Below are 13,457 nucleotides of genomic sequence, written 5' to 3'. Positions count from 1 at the left end.
TATGGTTCGCGGGAAGAACGACTGCCGGAAAGCCTCCGTGCGCGCTCGAATCTCTCTAATTTTACATTCGTGAGCTCCACGGAAGGTATAACTATGGGGAAGCAATATATTCGATACCTCATCCCGAAACGCACCCTCTCGAAACCTAGACAGCAAGCTACACCGCGATGCAGAACGCCTGTCTTGCAGAGTGTGCCACTTGAGTTTGCTAAAAATCTCTGCAACGCTATCACGCTTACCAAATAACCCTGTGACGAAACGCGCCGCTCTTCTTTGGATCTTCTCTATCTCCTCTGTCAACCCGACCTGGTACGGATCCCACACTGATAAGCATTACTCGAGTATAGGTGGAACGAGTGCTTTGTAAGCCACCTCCTTTGTTGTTGGACTACATTTTCTAAGGACTCTTGCAATGAATCTCAACCTGGCACCCGCCTTACCAACAATTAATTTTATATGATCATTCCACTTCAAATCGTTCCGCACGCGTACTCCCAGATATTTTACAGAAGTAACTGCTACCAGTGTTTGTTGCGCTATCATATAATCATACAATAAAGGATCCTTCTTTCTATGTATTCGCAATACATTACATTTGTCTATGTTAAGGGTCAGTTGCCACTCCCTGCACCAAGTGCCTATCCGCTGCAGATCTTCCTGCATTTCGCTACAATTTTCTAATGCTGCAACTTCCCTGTATACTACAGCATCATCCTCGAAAAGCCGCATGGAACTTCCGACACTATCTACTAGGTCATTTATATATATTGTGAAAAGCAATGGTCCCATAACACTCCCCTGTGGCACGCCAGAGGTTACTTTAACGTCTGTAGACGTCTCTCCATTAATAACAAAATGCTGTGTTCTGTTTGCTAAAAACTCTTCACTCCACCACACAGCTGGTCTGATATTCCGTAGGCTCTTACTTTGTTTATCAGGCGACAGTGCGGAACTGTACCGAACGCCTTCCGGAAGCCAAGGAAAATAGCATCTACCTGGGAACCTGTATCTAATATTTTCTGGGTCTCATGAACAAATAAAGCGAGTTGGGTCTCACAGGATCGCTGTTTCCGGAATCCATGTTGATTCCTACAGAGCAGATTCTGGGTTTCCAGAAATGACATGATACGCGAGCAACAAACATGTTCTAAAATTCTACAACAGATCGATGTCAGGGATATAGGCCTACAGTTAATTCGACTACGTTCCACTATACTGGTTTTGCTTTTGTTGATCATCTTGTATCCTCCTTTCGAAACCCTGTTCATTCCGTTCAAATACCCTTCAAAGTCGTTTGCGGTCTCTGACAGACTTACGATGTCATCGGCAAACCTTACAGTTTTTATTTATTATCCTTGAAGTCTAACTACTACTGCAAATTTTTCTTCGGTTTGCTTTATTGCTTGTTCAATGTACAGATTGAATGACATAGACGATAGACTAAAAGCCTGTCTCACTCCCTTCTCAACCACTGCTTTCCTTACATGCCCCTTGACTCTTGTTGTGGTTGGTTTCTGTATCGCTGAGGCATGCAAGCCGTCCCACCGACAGCAAGCTCCGTTTTTCATGGTGGGTGTATTGACCTATTAGCTTAATTTTTTTATATCGCCATTGGTCCATAAACATTAATATGTGGAATAAATTTTAAGTTGATACGTCTGTTACCTACTGAGAAAAAAAAGAGTTTTTGACAGCCAGAGAGACTGACAGCTTTTGACACCGTTCCTCACAAGCGACTTCTAATCAAGCTGCGGGCCTATGGGGTATCGTCTCAGTTGTGCGACTGGATTCGTGATTTCCTATCAGGAAGGTCGCAATTCGTAGTAATAGACGGCAAATCATCGAGTAAAACTGAAGTGATGTCAGGTGTTCCCCAGGGAAGCGTCCTGGGACCTCTGCTGTTCCTGATCTATATAAATGACCTGGGTGACAATCTGAGCAGTTCTCTTAGGTTGTTCGCAGATGATTCTGTAATTTACCGTCTAGTAAGGTCATCCGAAGACCAGTATCAGTTGCAAAGCGATTTAGAAAAGATTGCTGTATGGTGTGTCAGGTGGCACTTGACGCTAAATAACGAAAAGTGTGAGGTGATCCACACGAGTTCCAAAAGAAATCCGTTGGAATTCGATTACTCGATAAATAGTACAGTTCTCAAGGCTGTCAATTCAACGAAGTACCTGGGTGTTAAAATTACGAACAACTTCAGTTGGAAAGACCACATAGATAATATTGTGGGGAAGGCGAGCCAAAGGTTGCGTTTCATTGGCAGGACACTTAGAAGATGAAACAAGTCCACCAAAGAGACAGCTTACACTACACTCGTTCGTCCTCTGTTAGAATATTGCTGCGCGGTGTGGGATCCTTACCAGGTGGGATTGACGGAGGACATCGAAAGGGTGCAAAAAAGGGCAGCTCGTTTTGTATTATCACGTAGTAGGGGAGAGAGTGTGGCAGATATGATACGCGAGTTGGGATGGAAGTCATTAAAGCAAAGACGTTTTTCGTCGCGGCGAGATCTATTTACGAAATTTCAGTCACCAACTTTCTCTTCCGAATGCGAAAATATTTTGTTGAGCCCAACCTACATAGGTAGGAATGATCATCAAAATAAAATAAGAGAAATCAGAGCTCGAACAGAAAGGTTTAGGTGTTCGTTTTTCCCGCGCGCTGTTCGGGAGTGGAATGGTAGAGAGATAGTATGATTGTGGTTCGATGAACCCTCTGCCAAGCACTTAAATGTGAATTGCAGAGTAATCATGTAGATGTAGCTACAAAGACTGAGAAAAAACGCGTCCTACAAGGGTTCCACTTTTACAGACGGATCACGGAATCCTAAGTAGGGAGATGAAAGAAAAAATTTTCGCCAGTAATGCTGATAGTAGAACGCGCTGTATTTGCGACAGAGGTCTCTGCCGAGGCAAACGGATGACGTTAGCGTGTAGCAAATATGGCGTTTGCCGTCGCTAACACGCTATTAACAATGTTCCATTTAGAGATTCAATTTGGCGGGGCTTTTAGCCCTGGTCTGTGTGTGGGAGGAATGGCGCGCGCTAGTAGCGAGAAAATTCGATAAATGTGCGTATTAATGCACTGGAGCGATACCAACTCGATTATTCAATTTACTGGTCGGCGAAATGAAGTCGACAGGTTTTAAGTGGAGCGGACCGGCTGAAAGCTGTCTGGGGGGATTTTGTTACCCCGGTGCGTAGCGCTCTCTCCGATCGGGAATCAGTTTCCGGCAGTTCGCATTGGATTGTGCGCAGAATGTAGTTGCCGCTGGGACATTCGTTTCTGAGCTATTGTTCTTCCTGCTCACGTCCTTTAATGAACGTCACTGGAAAATTGTATGAAGCTGCTCGGCCTTTTTTACCTGTGTAGCATAATGCGCACTCATCTAATACAGGGTGTTACAAAAAGGTACGGCCAAACTTTCAGGAAACATTCCTCACACACAAATAAAGAAAAGATGTTATGTGGACATGTGTCCGGAAACGCTTACTTTCCATGTTAGAGCTGATTTTACTTACGGATGAAGCTTCATTCCAACGTGATCAAATTGTAAATTTTCACAATCAACATGTGTGGGCTGAGGAGAATCCGCACGCAATTGTGCAATCACGTCATCAACAAATATTTTCTGTGAACGTTTCGGCAGGCATTGTTGGTGATGTCTCGATTGGGCCCCATGTTCTTCCACCTACGCTCAATGGAGCACGTTATCATGATTTCATACGGTATACTCTTCCTGTGCTGCAAGAACACAAGTACGACACAACATGTGGTTCATGCACGATGGAGCTCCTGCACGTTTCAGACGAAGTGTTCGTACGCTTCTCAACAACAGATTCGGTGACCGATGGATTGCCAGAGGTGGACCAATTCCGTGGCCTCCACGCTCTCCTGACCTCAACCCTCTTGACTTTCATTTATGGGGGCATTTGAAAGCTCTTGTCTACGCAACCCCGGTACCAAATGCAGAGACTCTTCGTGCTCGTATTGTGGACGGCTGTGATACAATACGCCATTCTCCAGGGCTGCATCAGCGCATCAGGGATTCCATGCGACGGAGGGTGGGTGCATGTATCCTCGCTAACGGAGGACATTTTGAACATTTCCTGTAACAAAGTGTTTGAAGTCACGCTGGTACGTTCTGTTGTTGTGTGTTTCCATTCGATGATTAATGTGATTTGAAGAGAAGTAATAAAATGAGCTCTAACATGGAAAGTAAGCGTTTCCGGACACATGTCCACATAACATATTTCCTTTCTTTGTGTGTGAGGAATGTTTCCTGAAAGTTTGGCCGTACCTTTTTGTAACACCCTGTATAAGGTGCCTAGGAAGCTGTTTTGTCGGATCGCTAGAAGACAATTCAAGCGTATCGTATTAATGGAGTTTATTACAGTAAGTTAAATGGACAATACTTAACTTTGCGTATTCACAAAGGCATGTCTCGAGCAAATGGCGACATGCAAATAATCAATGTCCTCCGGTTCCAAGATGCTACTCCAGGACGGTGTAAAAATGAATGTGCGCAATGGAAAACACTGAACGTGGAAATGAAGATTTGGTCCTGTTTGACTACCCCCTGAAGCAGATCATAGGATCTCTTGAGGGTGATATTATCTCCTCATTCTTGCTCATTAACATATAAATTACAACATAAACATAAATAAATGATTAAGGGAACTAGTAACTACAAAATGATAGATGCTGTTCTTGCTTATACAATTATTGTAGATTAAAACCCCTTTATACATTATTGTTGTTGTTGTGGTCTTCAGTCCTGAGACTGGTTTGATGCAACTCTCCATGCCACTCTAATCTGTGCAAGCTTGTTCATCTCCCAGTACCTACTGCAACCTACATCCTTCTGAATCTGCTTAGTGTATTCATCTCTTGGTCTCCCTCTACGATTTTTACCCTTCACGCTGCCCTCCAATGATAAATTTGTGATCCCATGATGCCTCAGAACATGTCCTACCAACCGGTCCCTTCTTCTAGTCAAGTTGTGCCACAAACTCTTCTTCTCCCCAATTCTGTTCAATACCCGCTCAATAGTTACGTGATCTACCCACCTAATCTTCAGCATTCTTCTGTAGCACCACATTTCGAAAGCTTCTATTCTCTTCTTGTCTAAACTACTTATCGCCCACGTTTCACTTCCATACATGGCTACAGTCCATGCAAATACTTTCAGAAACGACTTCCTGCCACTTAAATCTATACTCGATGTTAACAAATTACTCTTCTTCAGAAACGCTTTCCTTGCCATTGCCAGTCTACATTTTATATCCTCTCTACTACGACCATCATCAGATATTTTGCTCCTCAAATAGCAAAACTCCTTTACTACTTTAAGTGTCTCATTTCCTGATCTAATTCCCTCAGCATCACCTGACTTATTTCGACTACATTCCATTATCCTCGTTTTGCTTTTGTTGATGTTCATCTTATATCCACCCTTCAAGACACTATCCATTCCATTCAACTGCTCTTCCAAGTCCTTTGCTGTCTCTGACAGAATTACAATGTCATCGTCGAACCTCAAAGTTTTTATTTCTTCTCCATGGATTTTAATACCTACTCCAAATTTTTCTTTTGTTTCCTTTACTGCTTGTTCAATATACAGATAGAATAGCATCGGGGAGAGGCTACAACCCTGTCTCACTCCCTTCCCAACCACTGCTTCCCTTTCATGCCCCTTGACTCTTATAACTGCCATCTGGTTTCTGTACGAATTGTAAATAGCCTTTCGCTCCCTGTATTGTACCCCTGCCACCTTTAGAATTTGAAAGAGAGTATTCCAGTCAACATTGTCAAAAGGTTTCTCTAAGTCTACAAATGCTAGAAACGTAGGTTAGCCTTTCCTTAATCTTTCTTCTAAGATAAGCCGTAAAGTCAGTATTGCCGCACGTGTTCCAACATTTCTACGGAATCCAAATTGATGTTCCCCGAGGTCGGCTTCATCCAGTTTCTCCATTCGTCTGTAAATAAATCGCGTTAGTATTTTGCAGCTGTGACTTATTAAACTGATAGTTACGTAATTTTCACATCTGTCAACACCTGCTTTCTTTGGGATTGGAATTATTACATTCTTCTTGAGGTTTGAGGGTATTTCGCCTGTCTCATACATCTTGCTCACCAGATGGTAGAGTTTTGTCAGGGCTGGCTCTCCCAAGGCCGCCAGTACGAGGTGCATTCAAGTTCTAAGGCCTCCGATTTTTTTTCTCCAGACTGGAAAGAGATAGAAACATGCGCATTGTTTTAAAATGAGGCCGCGTTCATTGTCAATACGTCCCAGAGATGTCAGCACCGCACGGCAGATGGAATTTTACCGCCAGCAACGAGAATGAGAACTGTTTTAAATACTTAAAATGGCGACGTTTTTCCTTACTTGAACAGCCTGCAATCATTCGTTTTCTGAATTTGCGTGCTGTGAAACCAATTGAAATTCATCAACGGTTGAAGGAGACATGTGGTGATGGAGTTATAGATGTGTCGAAAGTGTGTTTGTGGGTGCGACAGTTTAATGAAGGCAGAACATCGTGTGTCAACAAACCGAAACAATCTCGGGCTCGCACAAGCTGGTCTGACGACATGATCGAGAAAGTGGAGAGAATTGTTTTGGGGGATCGCCGAATGACGGTTCAACAGATCGCCTCCAGAGTTGGCATTTATGTGGGTTCTGTGCACACAATCCTGCATGACGACCTGAAAATGCGAAAAGTGTCATCCAGGTGGGTGCCACGAATGCTGACGGACGACCACATGGCTGCCCGTGTGGCATGTTGCCGAGCAATGTTGACGCGCAACGACAGCATGAATGGGACTTTCTTTTCGTCTGTTGTGACAATGGATGAGACGTGGATGCCATTTTTCAATCCAGAAACAAAGCGACAGTCAGCTCTATGGAAGCACACAGATTCGCCACCACCAAAAAAATTTCGGGTAACCGCCAGTGCTGAAAAAATGATGGTGTCCATGTTCTGGGACAGCGATGGCGTAATCCTTACCCATTGCGTTCCAAAGGGCACTACGGTAACAGGTGCATCCTACGAAAATGTTTTGAAGAACAAATTCCTTCCTGCACTGCAACAAATACGTCTGGGAAGGGCTGCACGTGTGCTGTTTCACCAAGACAATGCACCCGCACATCGAGCTAACGTTACACAACAGTTTCTTCGTGATAACAACTTTGAAGTGACTCCTCATGCTCCCTACTCACCTGACCTGGCTCCTAGTGACTTTTGGCTTTTTCCAACAATGAAAGACACTCTCCGTGGCCGCACATTCACCAGCCGTGCTGCTATTGCCTCAGTGATTTTCCAGTGGTTAAAACAGACTCCTAAAGAAGCCTTCGCCGCTGCCATGGAATCATGGCGTCAGCGTTGTGAAAAATGTGTACGTCTGCAGGGCGATTACGTCGAGAAGTAACGCCAGTTTCATCGATTTCGGGTGAGTAGTTAATTAGAAAAAAAATCGGAGGCCTTAGAACTTGAATGCACCTTGTAGTTGTAATGGAATGTTGTCTACTCCCAGGGCCTTGTTTTTACTCAGGTCGTTCAGTGCTCTGTCAAACTCTTCGCGCCGTATCATATCTCCCATTTCATCTTCATCTAAAATCTCTTCCATTTCCATAATATTGTCCTCAACTACATCGCCCTTGTATAGACCCTCTATGTACTCCTTCCACCTTTCTCCTTTCCCTTCTTTGCTTAGAACTGGGTTTCCATCTGAGCTCTTGATATTCATACAAGTGGCTCTCTTTGTACATTGCTTTATACATTACTAATGTTTATATATCAATGTCCAATGGACATAAAGAGATACAAATGAATTTCCTAACTAATATGATTGATCAATTGCCCAACTCTGCCCCTTTTTTTACGGCTATGCGAGCTAATACAGATAACGTGAGATGACTCACATCATCTACATACCAAACGTTAGAAGACACTATTTTTCAAAGATGATCTACAGTGATGTGCAACCTCAGAGGAAATAAAAGTTACGTGATCACAGCTGTTAGGTTTATAGCCATAATAAGCCGAAGCAATTAGCAATATCGCCGTATGTACTGCGTCCGGTAAGTCGGACTGATGGTTCTCGTACATGTCTGCAACGACGTAAGAACTCCAGCCACAAAATATAAAAAAAAAAAACTCATTGAAACTCTAGGACGGCAGAAGACGGTCCTCTGACTAGTGTAATCTAATACTGTCTTCTCCTCTCTGTGTTCTACAGACGAGAAACGCGAACTCCCAGCCACAAGGACGGAGTTCAGATAACGTCTCTACGTGACTATAGACAGGGGAAATGCACTCAATCACTGAACGCTGCCTACTCAACGACTCCCTACCCAGAGGCGAAGTTCAGAATCTTATAAATTCGCAACAGTACAGTGCCTAACCGTCCGAACTATACAGTGTGCGATTTGCAGGGGGGATGGGGGGGATTTCCCCCCCTCTGCATCAGACCATCCCCTCCTCTAGCTTTAGTTTATGCATCCCAAACTGGGATGTTTATTTCCCATGCACTGGAGTAAAACTCATATAATTTAAATTTGTGGAGCCGAACACTGAAAGTTTTTAATACAGTCTTACTATTAATACGTTTGCTTATTAATTTTGAAAAAGTGTTATGTAGTGGTTAAGCATTTCAAAACGTTTAGAACTAAATCATCATTGTCATGTTGTCATTGTTGCTTTCGTCTAAGGTGCGTCATCCGTTTACTTGCGAGCTTGCGAGGGAAGTAGTGTGGCAGTCATACCGCAGCAGTCGTACCGCAGAGTTGGGTGAGCTGCGATACTTTATCACCATTTATACTGCAAGACCAACACACGTGTGGCACAAATTCTGTTACTTTGGTGTAAATTAACCTGCCGCATGTAACATACGCCGCAAGATGTTGCCTTTTGTAGCATGCCACAAGGCGACGCACGCCAAATTTCCGTAGCATGCCACAATGTTGCAAGACGTCGCCCCAGCGTAAACGAGGCTTTAGAGCCAGGTCTGCATTGTATGGTGGATGTGATGTGCTGCGTACGAAACTAAAACCTGCCACCAGATCCAAACGTCGTGGAAAACTGTGAAGAGGTGTCATCCTGCAGCAAGATAACGCTCGCCCACATTCTGCCAAACGGACAGCCGACGCAATAAAAGAGTTGAGATTCGAGGTGCTGGAACATCCACCATACAGTCCAGACCTGGCTCCAAGTGATTTTCACATGTTTGGACCCTTAACGGAAGATTTGAAAGTGATGAAGACGTCATTGCTGCGGTGCAAAATTGGTTACAGATGCAACCGAAAAACGTATTTTCTGATGAAATAATAATAAAAAACTCCTAAAACGTCGGGAAAACTACACTCCTGGAAATTGAAATAAGAACACCGTGAATTCATTGTCCCAGGAAGGGGAAACTTTATTGACACATTCCTGGGGTCAGATACATCACATGATCACACTGACAGAACCACAGGCACATAGACACAGGCAACAGAGCATGCACAATGTCGGCACTAGTACGGTGTATATCCACCTTTCGCAGCAATGCAGGCTGCTATTCTCCCATGGAGACGATCGTAGAGATGCTGGATGTAGTCCTGTGGAACGGCTTGCCATGCCATTTCCACCTGGCGCCTCAGTTGGACCAGCGTTCGTGCTGGACGTGCAGGCCGCGTGAGACGACGCTTCATCCAGTCCCAAACATGCTCAATGGGGGACAGATCCGGAGATCTTGCTGGCCAGGGTAGTTGACTTACACCTTCTAGAGCACGTTGGGTGGCACGGGATACATGCGGACGTGCATTGTCCTGTTGGAACAGCAAGTTCCCTTGCCGGTCTAGGAATGGTAGAACGATGGGTTCGATGACGGTTTGAATGTACCGTGCACTATTCAGTGTCCCCTCGACGATCACCACTGGTGTACGGCCAGTGTAGGAGATCGCTCCCCACACCATGATGCCGGGTGTTGGCCCTGTGTTCCTCGGTCATATGCAGTCCTGATTGTGGCGCTCACCTGCACGGCGCCAAACACGCATACGACCATCATTGGCACCAAGGCAGAAGCGACTCTCATCGCTGAAGACGACACGTCTCCATTCGTCCCTCCATTCACGCCTGTCGCGACACCACTGGAGGCGGGCTGCACGATGTTGGGGCGTGAGCGGAAGACGGCCTAACGGTGTGCGGGACCGTAGCCCAGCTTCATGGAGACGGTTGCGAATGGTCCTCGCCGATACCCCAGGAGCAACAGTGTCCCTAATTTGCTGGGAAGTGGCGGTGCGGTCCCCTACGGCACTGCGTAGGATCCTACGGTCTTGGCGTGCATCCGTGCGTCGCTGCGGTCCGGTCCCAGGTCGACGGGCACGTGCACCTTCCGCCGACCACTGGCGACAACATCGATGTACTGTGGAGACCTCACGCCCCACGTGTTGAGCAATTCGGCGCTACGTCCACCCGGCCTCCCGCATGCCCACTATACGCCCTCGCTCAAAGTCCGTCGACTGCACATACGGTTCACGTCCACGCTGTCGCGGCATGCTACCAGTGTTAAAGACTGCGATGGAGCTCCGTATGCCACGGCAAACTGGCTGACACTGACGGCGGCGGTGCACAAATGCTGCGCAGCTAGCGCCATTCGACGGCCAACACCGCGGTCCCTGGTGTGTCCGCTGTGCCGTGCGTGTGATCATTGCTTGTACAGCCCTCTCGCAGTGTCCGGAGCAAGTATGGTGGGTCTGACACACCGGTGTCAATGTGTTCTTTTTTCCATTTCCAGGAGTGTATTTATAAATAACTGTTTAACCATGGGTAACGCCACGGTCCAAGCTAGTAACATACGTAATTATACTAACCCCCTAAGACATCCCCCACCCCCCACTGGTAAAAGCACAAATCGCACCCTGGAACTATAAAATCTCCTGAGAGCAAAGACATCAAGTCCGTCTGCACCAACAGAAGCTGATACTGAGCGACCGTCACACGCGGGCTCCCTAAACGGGAGACCTCTTTCTCTCCACCGCTGGCTTCCCAGCAAAGCTCGGCTCCCCTCCATCGTAACTGCAGAAGGCGAATCTTATTCTCGAAACCACGGAATATTCTCCCTCTCTACAGATTGTTCTGAACAGCGACCAACAGTGCGGAAAGCTTGCGAGGAAATACCTATCCCCATTAATTAGGGATTCAGACACTGGCACGCTTCTCAGGGAAAAAATCCTCGGAAATAACCCAGCCTGTGCGATTTCTGAAGTAATGCTTTCTTGTTCGTCTTTACTGCGTCGAAGATTTTCAGAGTTTTGGAATTATTATCCAGTTATCCTTCCAGCCACGCTTCAATTCCGCCCCCGCTACAACCGGCCGGCCGTCGCTGTATTATGCTTCAGCGCTCGGGTGCCCTGACTGCCTGTCTTCGCTATTTTCTGTGTCAAGCACCTGTGCGGGCTTTAACACCCAGGGATTGAGTTACGCATGTCTTTTCATTTCCACTGGCGTTCCAACCTCAACTATATGGTTGAAATGGCTCTGAGCACAGCTGACGTCATCAGTCTCCTAGAACTTAGAACTACTTATGGGGGGCAGGACGTCAAACGGGCCAACTTGGAGCAGGAGAGGCACCACAGGACATTTTAATTTACACTGTCTATACTTTTACAAATAAATTCATAAAACATTAACAGCATGACCAGGAAGGATTCAGGATTCATACTCATAGCAGTGGAAGGTCAAAAACGTAACACAACACATTTTTTTACATGTTAAATTTCGTCATTTTTTCACTTACTACTGGCTGCATTTGTTGCTATAGGTACACTTTTCTTCCTAAGTAAGAGAGATTCTTCGATGACTTTTGTACAGCATACAAACCATAGTTACAGGTGTATGAAACTCTAGAAGTTATTTAATTTATGAAAAAATGAATGAACTGTTACGTTTCAAACTTCATGTTTAGAAAAAACTCAAGTTTTATAGTTAATTATCTCAATTTTTCCACAGTTTTTTAATAGATTTGGAAAATTCTAGAGTTTCATACACCTGTAACTACTGTTTGTATGCTATGAAAAATTCATCGAAGAACCTCTCTTACTTAGGAAGAAAAGTGTACCTACAGCAACAAATGCAACCAGCAATAAGTGAAAAAATGATGAAATTTCACATGTAAAAAAAAATGGTATTTTGCTACGTTTTTGAACTTCCACTGCGATGAATGTGTCCTCAATCCTTCCTGGTCATGGTGACAAAGTTTTATGAATTTATTTGTAAAAGTATAGACAGTGTAAACTAAAATGTCCTGTGGTGCCTCTCCTGCTCCAAGTTGGCCCGTTTGACGTCCCACCCCCGTTAAACCTAAGTAACCTAAGGACATCACACACATCCACGCCCGGGACAGGATTCGAACCTGCGACCGTGCTAGTCCCGCAGTTCCAGACTGAAGTGCCTAGAACCGCTTGGCCACACTGGCCAGCCAACCTCTACTAGTATAGGCAATCATTCACTACGCCGGTTTGCTAATAAAGACACTGTCACCCTTCATGCAATAAGCGTTAACAACTATTTACAAGGTGCATGTGACAATGTCAGTCTTCTTTAAATATTCGCATATATGAAACTTCCTGGCATATCAAAACTGTGTGCTGGACCGAGACTCGAACTCGGGACCTTTGCCTTTCGCGGGCAAGTGCTCTACCAACTGAGCTATCCAAGCACAACTCACACCCCGTCCTCACAGCTTTACTTCCGCCAGTACCTCGTCTCCTACCTTCCAAACCTTACAGAAGCTCTCCTGCGAACCTTGCAGAACTAGCACTGCTGAAAGAAAGGATATTGCGGAGACATGGCTCAGCCACAGCCTGGGGGATGTTTCTAGAATGAAATTTTCAGTCTACAGCGAAGTGTGCGCTGAAATGAAACTTCCTGGCAGATTAAAACTGTGTGCCGGACCGATCTCAGGACGTTTGCCTTTCGCAGGCAAGTGCTCCACCAACTGTCAGAAAACAAATGAAAACCATGTAAAAACGTAACACAAAACTGACTTTGACTCTCCTGTACCATTGCTCAGGAGTAGAACATTCAAAGGTGCTCCAAGTGGTGACCCTGGACACCGATACACTGGTGCACTCGTTGAATGAAAGAATTATTTACTGCTTCCAGTGTTGCCTGCTGAAGAGAATTACAAACAAGCATGATACCTTCCTGCATATCCTCTGGAGTTGTTGGAATATCACGATAGACAGCGTCTTTAATGCATCCCCAAAGAAAAAAGTCGAGTGGATGTAATTCAGGAGACGTAGCAGGCCAAGTAATTGTTCCTCCTCGACCAATCCATCTGGCAGGATACCTTCGGTTCAGAACACGACGTACCCGCAAGGCATTATGTGCTGGACATCCGTCTTTTTGATACCACATAAGCATTCTGGTTTTTAGCGGCACTTCACCCAGAAGAGGAGGAAGAATTCG

General features: G+C 45.3%; 1 non-coding gene across 1 annotated transcript; it reads right to left on the bottom strand.

Annotated features, from left to right (window-relative positions):
- Positions 1-12,631: 12,631 nt before the first annotated feature.
- On the bottom strand, positions 12,632-12,706 carry Trnas-cga (transfer RNA serine (anticodon CGA)). Its single transcript has one exon. It is a non-coding gene; the product is annotated as a tRNA-Ser (tRNA).
- Between the last annotated feature and the right edge of the window lie 751 nt (positions 12,707-13,457).

Source organism: Schistocerca cancellata, chromosome 12 (assembly GCF_023864275.1).
Source record: "Schistocerca cancellata isolate TAMUIC-IGC-003103 chromosome 12, iqSchCanc2.1, whole genome shotgun sequence".
Classification (NCBI taxonomy): domain Eukaryota; kingdom Metazoa; phylum Arthropoda; class Insecta; order Orthoptera; family Acrididae; genus Schistocerca; species Schistocerca cancellata.
Note: the sequence above shows the minus strand (reverse complement) of the source record. Positions and strands in the feature narration are given on the sequence as shown.